The following is an 11566-nucleotide window of genomic DNA, read 5'->3' on the forward strand; positions in this document are numbered from 1 at the left end:
GGCACGTGTTACCCGCTGATGACGGTCCGTCTGCGGCTGCAGGACCTGGAGCTCGCCGCCAGGGTTTCAGTTCGACTGTTAAAGTGTTTAGATAACTAAAAGGTATTTATTTAGAAGCTGGTTAGTTAGCTAACGCTAGCTTGCTATTCCACCAACATTGGCGGTGAGCTCCAGGTGGGGATGTGCCGCTGCTACCGGGTGCGGGGGTCTCCGTGTCCCGCTGGAGCTCCGACTGCAGGTCGAGGTCGGCAGCGAAGCTTTCTGGCGATAACAGCAACGCTGGCCGATCCCCACTGGTGACGGTACGTCTGCGGCTGCAGGACCTGGAGCTCACCGCCAGAGTTTCAGTTTGACTGTTAAAAAGTGTTAAGATAATTAAAAGGTATTTATTTAGAAGCAAGCTGGTTGGTTAGTTAGCTAACGCTAGCATAAAACAAATTTCAATTTACAAGTTCAGATTTTTTTTACAAGATCTCGTGTTTCTTTTTCCTTTTGTGACTTCAAATTCAGATCACGTGTTAATCTTTTTTACAAGTGCAAATTTTTGTTTTACAAGTGAAAATTTTAATTTCACAAGTGAAAATTTTAATTTCACAAGTGAAAATTTTAATTTCACAAGTGAAAATTTTAACATACAAGTTCAGAGTTTTTGTTCTGCAAGTTCTCACATTGTATTCTACAAGCTCTCACGTTTTGCACCATATTTACCTTCATATAGATTCTCCTTGACACCTTGTAGCATGTATAACCAGAAACACCAGCACATTAGATTCATCCCCAAAACATGTAGGCTAAGCACTGTAATGGTTAATAGAGCTGAGTCCTAGTTGCAATTTCCAAGTTGAACCACTTCTCACACCATTTTAAGTTGATCGTAGCCTAATGGTAGAGGCTTCTTGGCTTCAGCTTGGAAAGTTGCGCTTTAAACACAGTCTTATCACCGTTGCTTGCAGTCACTATGGCGACAGCACATCATGGGCTTTGCTTATCTGATCTGCTGGATCTTCGAGTCGGTAGCCTACCGCGTTGGCGGTCTTGTAGTCTCTCCTAGCCGTGCTGAGCGGGCAAGGTCTCACTGTAGGTTCATAGTCTTGACTTCTCACAGCGAGATCGGACACACACACACACACACACACACACACACACACACACACACACACACACACACACACACACACACACACACACACACACACACACACACTACAATTACCATAGTTTTCCCCATTCATCCTGTCTCTTTCTATCGGAGAGAGAGAAAGAGAGAGATAGAGAGAAAGAGAGCAGCAGAGAGGGGAGGGATTGTTTTGTGACAGGCACGGAGAAATAATCGTCAGGTATGAATGGCCAGGCGATCAGGCACGTTTACATAGTCTATTGTCCGGTTTCACATTTGTCAGTCAACTTTTCAAAATACATTCGGGGCTGAAGCCCCGGCAAAATCGGCTAACGCCACCTCTGGCAAGTAGTATGAAAGGCAAGGCAAGGCAGATTTATTTGTATAGCACATTTCAGCAACAGGTCAATTCAAAGTGCTTTACATAAAACATTAAAGAGCAATTTAAAAAAAATATATATATATATATATATATATATATATATATATATATATATATATATATATATATATATATATATATATATATATATAGGCAGGACCATATTTCTTTACCATCTCATCCACCACGGCCCCGCAGGAACATGTGACTTTATACTTGTTACCCATAACAAGAGTGGAAGTACTTCTCTTTACCTACAATATAACCGTCGCTATAAGGCTTAGTTTAATCAAGGCAAACTTTGCAAAATCCTAAACAGTTCCAACTGTTTTCCTTTAGATTTTATCATAACATCTATGTCACACCCGCGTTGGAGAAATTCTCAGAAATCTGTTCAAAAATACCACTAGATAAAAGACAAGAATAAAATTGACAGTGCAGTATAAGAAATTAACAATTATTTAAAGACAGGCAACATCAAAAAGAAAGGTCTTCAGCCTTAATTTGAAAGAACTGAAAGTTGCAGTGAACCTACGGTTTTCTGGGAGTTTGTTCCAGATATGTGGAGCATAAAAACTGAACGCTGCTTCCCCCTGTTTAGTTCTGACTCTGGGGACAACAAGTAGACCTGTCCCAGACCACCTGAGAGGTCTGGGTGGTTCATAGTGTAGTAGCAGATCAGAAATGTATTTTGGCCCTAAACCGTTTAGTGATTTATAAACCAGCAAAAGTATTTTGAAATCTATTCTTTGAGGCACTGGAAGTCAGTGTAAAGACTTCAGAACTGGAGTGATGTGATCCACTTTCTTGGTGTTAGTGGCGAAAATCCACATAGGGAGGTTGGTTGGGGTGGTGAATGGGTTAAACAACACAGGACTTTCACCCAGGAGACCGGGGATCATGTCCCGCGTGTCACGTTTCCTAAACCCAACCGTCCCGTTCTTCTTTTCCTAAACCTAACTGTCAACTCATCCCCATGGCTAAATGACGTCATTCGCTGTTTCCGGCGTACATGTCGGAGAGCAGAACGACAGTGGAACTCCTCCAAGCTCCATGTTCACCAGTTTTATTACAAAGACCTTTTGACTGAATACAACAACATGGTTAAGGAGGCGAGGACATCTTACTTTGCTAACCTAATTTCTTCCAGTAAACGTAACCCTAAAGTCCTTTTTGAAACCATCAACAATATTGTCAATCCTGCTCCTCCTGAATTGCCGGTGTGTACTAATAAGGACTGCAGTGACTTTCTCTATTTCTTTGTAAAGAAAATTTGTGATTAGTGTCAGAAATGGCATTATCACCTCTTCTACTCCCTATTTGGTTCACTCGATCTGGCCTCCAATCTTGAACTGTTTTGCTCTGATTTCGCTACAAAAACTCACTGATCTGGTTAGCAGTATGAAATCTTCCTTGAGCCCAGTTGATATTATACCAAGTTTATTTTTTTAAATGTTCTTGGGTCTGTGAGTACTTTGGTTATCTCTATACTCAACAGCTCTCTGCAATCTGGTTGTGTCCCTTTGTATTTTAAACATGCAGTTGTTCAGCCACTACTAAAGAAAACCAACCTGGATACAGCAACTCCCGCTAATTATAGGCCCATTTCCAAGATGCTTTTTATTTCCAAAATTTTTTAAAAGGTTGTTGCTAAACAGCTCACTGCTGTCTTGAATACACACAACATTTTAGACAAATTTCAGTCTGGCTTCCGTCAGAAACACTCAACCGAAACCGCTCTTCTTGTCCAATGATTTATTAATGTCCTCTGACATGGGTGAATGCTTGGTTTTGGTGCTTCTGGACCTAAGTGCAGCTTTTGATACAGTGGATCATAACATCTTGCTTGATAGACTTAAGCACTGGGTTGGTATCTCAGGGAGCGCCCTGGATTGGTTCATCTCTTATCTTTCAGATAGAAGTTTTTCTGTGTCACTTGGTCCCTATTGTTCAGAAACTGCAGCCCTCTCCTGTGGGGTGCCTCAGGGTTCTGCGTTAGGTCAGATTTTATTTGCATTGTATATGCTTCCCCTAGGACATATAATTAGCCAATTTGGAGATATCCACTATCACTTATATGCAGAAAAAAATGAATTCAGCTATATGTATCTTTTAACCCGGATGAGATTGACAAAGTGTTGGAACTGCTCAAATGTTTGACTTCCATCAAGGATTGGCTGTCAAACAACTTCCTACAGCTTAATGAAGATAAGACCGAAGTCCTTATTGTTGCTCCGGACACTACAGTTCTTTGGGTCCCTTTCTTCAGTGGTACAGTCCAAACTGAGAAATTATTAATATTTAATATTTGATAATAACGTGTATTTTGATCATCATATCAAATCACTGACCCGCACATGTTTCTTTCAATTAAGAAATACTAGTGCAGTGCCCGTTTGGAACGGGCGATTGCTTGGCCTGTGGTATTGCTGCTTGTAGAATTCATCAAAACCAAATTGTACCCCAAAATGACTTACAGAAGGACCCCAAACCACTTAATATGCAACTCCACTGTATAGCCTACTACTGGCTTACAGTGTAGGCTACTTCTACATCAGAGGAAGACGTTGTTACTGGATCTACCTGACAGAGAATGCTGCAGATTCAGAATGTAATCACAAAATATCAGACAGTAATCAGACATTAGCGTCATGGACTCATGGCAGTGCGCTACCCACCCGGCCCCTTATGAGCGCTAATCAGCACATATCTGCGTTCATCAACCACCAGAACCGGACCGTGTGTGTGCGTGTGTGTGTGCGCAGAGAGAGAGAGAGAGAGAGTGTTGTCTTGTGTCGGATCGTTAACAAATTTAACATTTCAGCAGAGGTGTTCATTTTCATACAGTTTTAGTGGCTTGACGGTTAACGGTGAAGTAGGGGATTTGATTCGCAGAATTATTTTGGTGAATTAATTAACCTGACCCAGGGTGAGTCTGATGAAAACTGATGTATCTGCATTGCACCGCTATGTGAAGGAATAATCTCTAAGATTAGGCTACGTTATGTTCTGTCAGCTCACAGCAATTTAATACAATAGCAGGAAAGGAGTCCCCCCCGCTGTTCTTAAGCGTTCTGCATGTAGTGTCTGCTGATGTGCCCCCAAACACACACATATATACAGATATGTCTCGCTTTATAAGATAAATAGCCTGCCTATAAGTGGGATCACGCTCTGTCTGCACTTGTTGTGTGGTTGTGCCTTGCATGTGTGGGATTCTGATACGTCCTTAAATTCGGGAATTGTCGTTTGTTTATTCAAAGTCAAAGACAGTCCAAAGTAGTGCAACTTTGCACATTTTGTGGGTCTGAGGTGTATGTCCCATTTTAGCTGCCAAAGCTCTGCTGCTCTCTCTCTGTCTCGGGTCCTCAGTGTGAGAGGGGGAGTGGCCAGCGGCTAGAGCGGCAAAAGCCAATGTGTGTCCATTTTCACTTGTCTTAGCAAGTCGTCCCAGGACCGTCTACAACTAGGGGTGGGGGAAAAAATCGATACAGCATAGTATCGCGATATTTCTCGTGGCAATACTGTATCGATACACAGGCGCCAAGTATCGATCTTTTATTATTTAAATTGCACATCAGAATTTAACTTTTTGGTAGTATAATAATAAAATCAATTGCTTATTCAGTCCACCAGATGGCGCTGTTTGTTTTCTGGTGAGGTCAGCGGGGTGGCGGATGTAGATAAAATAAACATGGCAGCGTCAGAGAAAGAAATCAGAAATGCACCATCTGCGTTTAAATCAAGTGTTTGGACTTTTTTCGGATTTTTTAACAAGGAGGGGACAACTGAGATGGACATGAGACATGGGATTTGCAAGGAGTGTCGTATGCAAATAAAATACTCAGGGAATACCACAAACATGAGGGCTCATCTCACACGCCACCATCCAGAGTTAGCGTTAGCCGAGGACGGTAAAGCTAATGCTAAACCAGCTCCGCCGAAAAACCAACCAACACTGGACACACTTAGCTTGACAAAGCTACCTCCCAATTCAGAGCGAGCTAAGAAAATAACTCAAGCCATCGCCTACTTCATGTGCAAAGACCTGCGTCCTTACAACGTTGTGGAAAATGAAGGATTTTGTCACTTGCTAAAAACACCGGAACCAAGGTGCGTGACTCCGTCGGCGCCGCTTTTTGTACTCATTTTAATTGTAAAAAATACCTGTAGTAGCACAGCAGTGCATACCTGTTGGTATTACAGTCTAGTCCACCTTAATTAAAAATGCAAACAGTTCAGTTTGCCAGGTGTATACAACATTTATAACATATTCATTAAAGTTCTGGTTAGTTAGTCAGCTTGACAGTCACATTTTACAGCAATAAAATTCATGTGAGATGAACAAACAGATGTTGACAAAGTTTTCCTTTGGGGACATAATAATGAAGTTGGAAAAAAGGTAATAAATTGCAATATATTGCAGAATATCGCAATATGTTTAAAATCGCAATAATATCGTATCGTGACCTAAGTATCGTGATAATATCGTATCGTGGTACCTCTGGTGATTCCCACCCCTATCTACAACTAGTCCAGAACTCTGCTGCTAGGCTGTTGACCAGGTCCAGCAGGATGACTCATCACTCCAATTTTATACTCATTACATTGCCTTCCAATCAAGTTCAGGATCCAATTTAAAGTTCTTGTTATGGCTTATAAAGCTTTGCATGGTCTGGCACCCGTTTATATCTCGGACCTGCTCCATCGGTACACTACTAACAGGTCCCCTTCCTACTGTCTTTCGTTCTGAAGTCTCTGTTGAAGCTTTTAAAAGCAGCTGAAGACACATTTGTTTAAATTTGCTTTTGACTCTTCTTTGTAAACTTTGGGTTTTAGGTTTTAATCGTTGAAATTATTTTCATTGGTCATTCAATACTTTTTTTCCCTTGTTTATTTTCTGTTGGATTGTACTGTAGTTTTACAAATGTTTATCATGTGAAGCACTTCGTGACATTGTCTGTAAAAGGTGCTATATCAAATAAACTTATTATTATTATTATTATTAGATTATAATTGACTAAAAAAAAGTTACAGTTCACAACAGACAAGGACGCTAGCTAATTAGTTCAGAGATCCAGCATAAACTTCTGGTAGAGAGGTTAGATGTGTCAATACAAAAAGTACTTAAACCACAAATCTATAATGACATCTGCTTTTACTGCTTGACAACAAGGCTTTTAGCCTTCATTGCTGCCATGTACTGTGACAGCAGAAATCTGTCTCAGCACCTGTTCAGCTAATCGTTGACTCTTAAGTATGGTAACAGCCCTATCAGCCACACAGATAATCTCTGAGCATTTCAGGCTATGGGGCAATACAACCTTACTGATTGCCCCTTTAATTTGAGTCTGCCCATGCAAAACTATCCAGCAGCACAACAGTTATTTTTCCAATTCTTCCGATTTATTTTTCCATCATGCCAGCCATTGTTACTTGCAAAGCACATCATAGTGTAACTGAAGCATCACTGCGGTCTGATGCTAGGACCAGATTCAATGTGAGTTGTACAGGAGGGAGGGAGAGAAAGAGATAAGGCGTTGTTAAACAAAACAGCCTCCGGACCACATTAGCGAATGAAATCACAGCCATTGAAGAAGCTCTCATCCACTACATTAGCTACTTGAGTTCACAGAAAGTGTAGCGAGGAGATCCCTGCATTTAACCGGGAGATAAGTCTCATCTATACAACCTTTTTTTTTCCCAGCTCCATTTATTTCCTGTCTGTTGCTATCTATATTTCTCCATATACGATTTTACACTGGTATTTTTTATTATGTTTACAAGCAGGACCTGGTGATTTATCAACCATTTCATCCACCCTCTATCTCCCTTGAAACATTGCACAGCAAACACAGCAGCCGTTGTAGTTATTGGTACTGCACTTTCATTATTCAGTATGAGTACTGAATGCACAAAGCAAAGGATATTTAACAAATCCTGGGAGTTGTATGTTTTCAAGATGGAGTGCATTCAGAGCCCCTGTGCAGCATTCAAAGGAGTGCAGACATTTAGGCTAATGCTTTCATGTCACTCCTAAAATCATTTGATATGTGTTGGGACTCCTCAGTGAATTTGAGTCAGCACAGAGGAGAACCCAGGATGACACATGCTTTCATTTTGGAACAGCGGTGCCAAAACACAGATTAGAAAGCATCAAAAGCCAGCTGGACACAAAATAACAACAACCATGCTATTGTGAGGACTGTACACTCCGGACGTGTTTGCCCAAGTGGCACTTTGTGCTCGGTTGTGCTTGTGTTGCACCTGTTTATGTATTGTATACAGAGCGTCTGTGGGTGCCACCAAGCTAATGTGAAGCAGTTACTCTCTGCTCCCTGGAAGGTGAGGCCTTTGTTACGACTGGGAGCCTATTGCAAGGAGCAGCTGTTATCTGCTGCCAGCAGGAGGTGAAATATGAGTGAGCACCAATACACCACAGCCTGGCTGGCCCTCTGAGCAGTCAAGTATACTCACCTCAGAGAAAGTTGATGCTTGGGAACCAAAGCAAGCCCTAGCATCACCCACAGGGTTGGCTCAGAGAATGGTCACAACAGCCATTACCGTGTTTAGTTAACAGATTACTGTCAAACGGAGCAAAATGATGCAGCCCTATTCTTTTTGGTCCAATCCTTCACTGCCTCACCTCCATGCTATTTTCCTCTCTCACTCCCAGTTGCATGTAGTACCATTACTTTTTGTTACTCATGTAGGGAGAAAATGGTAGTCTGTCTAAGAATGTCTTACCTCCAGCCAAGAAGTTGTGCCACCATCAAGGATCTCACAACATGCTTGTAGGCGAGCGGTGATGTCAGGGTGATAAATAAGCTCACCAGCCTATTTAATTAAAGGGGTGATAGAATGGTTATATAGGGTATTTCACACTGTTCCTTAAGGTCTCCTAATAGGGTATGTAACATTGGTTGGGATGAAAATGACTCTTTTGCTGTTTTTTTGGCCCTAATGCTACCCTGTTAAATGGGACTGGACTGAAACGAGAGCTTTTCTGCCTTATATGGTCTGCTCATGAGTATTTCATATTTCGATGCACGCTGCTTGGTTGAGCTTAGCACACACACAAACCTTTTTTTTCCTTTTCTTCACACTGTCCGTTGGCATTCCAAACTACAGATATGTCCAGGCATGCCCACTATGCTGCTGGCTTCAAACTTGATTTCTGCCCCGAGTCCCTGACACATAAACTCATCAACTAATCTTACTGTACAAAGCACCAGATACAGAGTTTTGTTACAGTCTATTCATCCTCGTACCGTGAACAGCTGCCGGCAGGCAGCTCCTGCACGCTGCCCATTGTGAGTCCACTGGGCCACTGATTTAAATCCACATGTCATGCTCAATTGTCGATATCTACTCCTTTTCTCTGGGCCAGTATTCCGTATCTCCTGAGAGAGCTCCAGCCAGCGTGCAGATGGGTCTGACAGTCCAGGCAGGAAGCCAGCGATCCAGGCAGGCACTGCACTGCTGTCACGGCATACTGTAGAGCTCCTGAACTCCAAAATAGTTGTACTAAATATGCAATTAGCCATCGATTTTTGTAAAACGGCCCATATTTGAGCTTTATATAGTTGATTTCTCGCATAAAAAAGTCTCAGAAGTGAATTTAGTAATGCAACAGCAGATGAACAAATGTATAAAATTTCTGAGATTTGCGCGAACGAGGTTTAAAAGACTATCTGACCTCAGATCAGTTAGTGGCCTATGTAAATTTTGGCGCGTTAAAAAGACAGAAGGTATATGAGAAGGATTTGGGATGTTGACGTCAACTTTTAGCTTTGGCAGTTTCAAATTGTGAGATTTGAAGAGGAAAGAGGTGTCAATGGGATTTTGAGGTTCTATGTATGTCCTATTTACCATCCAACTGTCGTTTTTCAACTATGAGAGGGTAAAATCGGTTTTGCATTCTATCACCCCTTTAATGTCCTCGCCATGTGGCACAACGGACACACCATTGGCTGACTGCTGCAGATTTCTGCTTACATGTCCAGCTGTTCTCCATCGATACCCAGAGTGAGCACTGCTAGTTGAGTTATTGAGTACTACAAGTTGTCTTTCTATGAGCATCCATTAGTCTTCATAGTAAATGGCTTTTAACCCTCTGAGACCCTTTTTCTGAGAGGGACAGGAGATATTTAGGGTGGATAGCAGGTCAACAGTAGATGCCACATAGAGGTGGTTTGCATCATCAGTCTTAGCGACCACTCAAAGCACTCTACACTACAGCAACCATTCCTCACACACACACACACACACACACACACACACACACACACACACACACACACACACACACAGGTGGCTGAGGCTGCCATACAAGGTCCCACTTGCTCATCAGATAAACATGAGGTTTCATAAGGCTGTGATGATCCTTAAGGTTACAACAGCTCATTTTATACAGTGAGGTCAACTTTCAGAAAATGGGCTTACTCCAATGAAATGGCTCCTATGGGGACTAACATCATCACAGGAATACAACTGGGCTCATTGAATCCACAAGAGGCTCAGTTTCCAGTCAGACCTAATTTATGCAACTCCAAGACTGTTTAGGGACCCCAGTGTGTAGACATATTCATTCATAGTGCATGTGAAAAACTGCATGGCCTTTCCCTGAACTGTATGGAATTTGCATAACGTGGGCATTTCTGTAAAGGGGAAGCTTGTGGGTACTCATAGGACCCGTTTTCATTCAGACCAGTGCAGTGCCCATTCAAAATATGCCTGTTTAAAACAAGCTGATTGTTTGGCCTCCTGTATTGCTGCTTGCAGCTCTCTCCAGAACCATTATACCCCAAAATAACTTACATAAGGTCCTCAAAGCACTTAATATGCAACCAAACGCTATCAGAATCAGAATGGGTTTTTATTGCCAAGTACGTTTTTTAACATATACAAGGAATTTGTTTTGGTGTTGTTGGTGCACATCACACATTCTCTAAATGTAATAAACAATATAAGTATAGGTATAAACAATATAAGTATATGTACACAGTATGTATTAAATTAAAAATAAAGATAGAAATAAAATAAAATAAAATAAATAAATAAAGAGCAAAGAGCATTACAGCAGAGAGAGAACAGTGGCATGAAGAGCCAGGTGGAGAGTCAGGGTGGTTTCCGGGCCTATACTACTGAATTTGGCCAAACTACTGTACTTCTACACATTCTTTGTGTTGGCGTTCTAAACTCCGGTGGAGGACTATCCAGACAGCTAGCTAGACCTAGTCCAATCGGAGTTTTCTGCACGACTATAACAACTTTTGAATGTACACATTCCACCAAAACAAGTTCCTTCCTGAGGCTATTTTGCAGCGGCACCGTTGCTCCGTCCAACGCTTAGCGCCGCCCACGAGGATTGTGATTGGTTTAAAGAAAAGCCAATAAGAGCATGTTTTTCTCCCATCCAGGTTCTTCCTCCGCAGCGCTGTGGAGGAAGTTCTGGCAATGCGATCGTAAGATTCTACTAACCTGACGTGAGAGGTCGGGACCCCTTTGAAAATGGCCAAGCCAGTTTTTCCCCCACCAAGATGTATCATAACTTACGAGCATTGTTAGGCCTTGATATCTGTATCTCCACTGTAGCTATAGAACCCTGGCCACTACACACGCTTAAAGACTGTAATGTCAACCCACATGTTAAGTCTGTATACCAATTTTGGTGTAGATAGAATCAAAATTGACAAAGTTCTATTCCTTTTAGTGTTTTTCCTATTATGCAAATTACTATACCATTTATCACAGTGCCCCTCTATGGTCCAAGAGGCTTTTTTGTAGAGCACATTGAGCTGCATCTGTGTGAGACATTTCAAGTCAATCAGACTTACGGTGTGATGGGCGTTTGCTTTCCAAAATCACGTTAATAGCAGCAGTTATGTGAAATAAATACGTTCTTTTGACATTCCTACAACCAATTGTTTATGGCTATTTGGGAGACGGGGAAGATGGGGCCTTTTCATGTTGCGTCCTAGGCACCCCTAGACTGGGGTGTAACAGCTAAGTTTTGTGTTTCTTGCTCATTCCAGCTCACGGGAATTTGAGACACAGCGCAAGAC

The 11566-nt window shown here is 41.8% G+C and overlaps 1 long non-coding RNA gene across 1 annotated transcript in view; it reads right to left on the reverse strand.

Moving 5' to 3' along the window:
• Nucleotides 1-586: 586 nt before the first annotated feature.
• LOC114566718 (uncharacterized) overlaps nt 587-11566 on the reverse strand; it is a 23245-nt gene continuing 12265 nt past the window's right edge. The window contains exon 3 of the long non-coding RNA XR_003694089.1: nt 587-1095. This is a non-coding gene — a long non-coding RNA (uncharacterized LOC114566718). The remainder of the gene's footprint in view (nt 1096-11566) is intronic.

This window comes from Perca flavescens, chromosome 13 (genome assembly GCF_004354835.1).
Source record: "Perca flavescens isolate YP-PL-M2 chromosome 13, PFLA_1.0, whole genome shotgun sequence".
Lineage (NCBI taxonomy): Eukaryota > Metazoa > Chordata > Actinopteri > Perciformes > Percidae > Perca > Perca flavescens.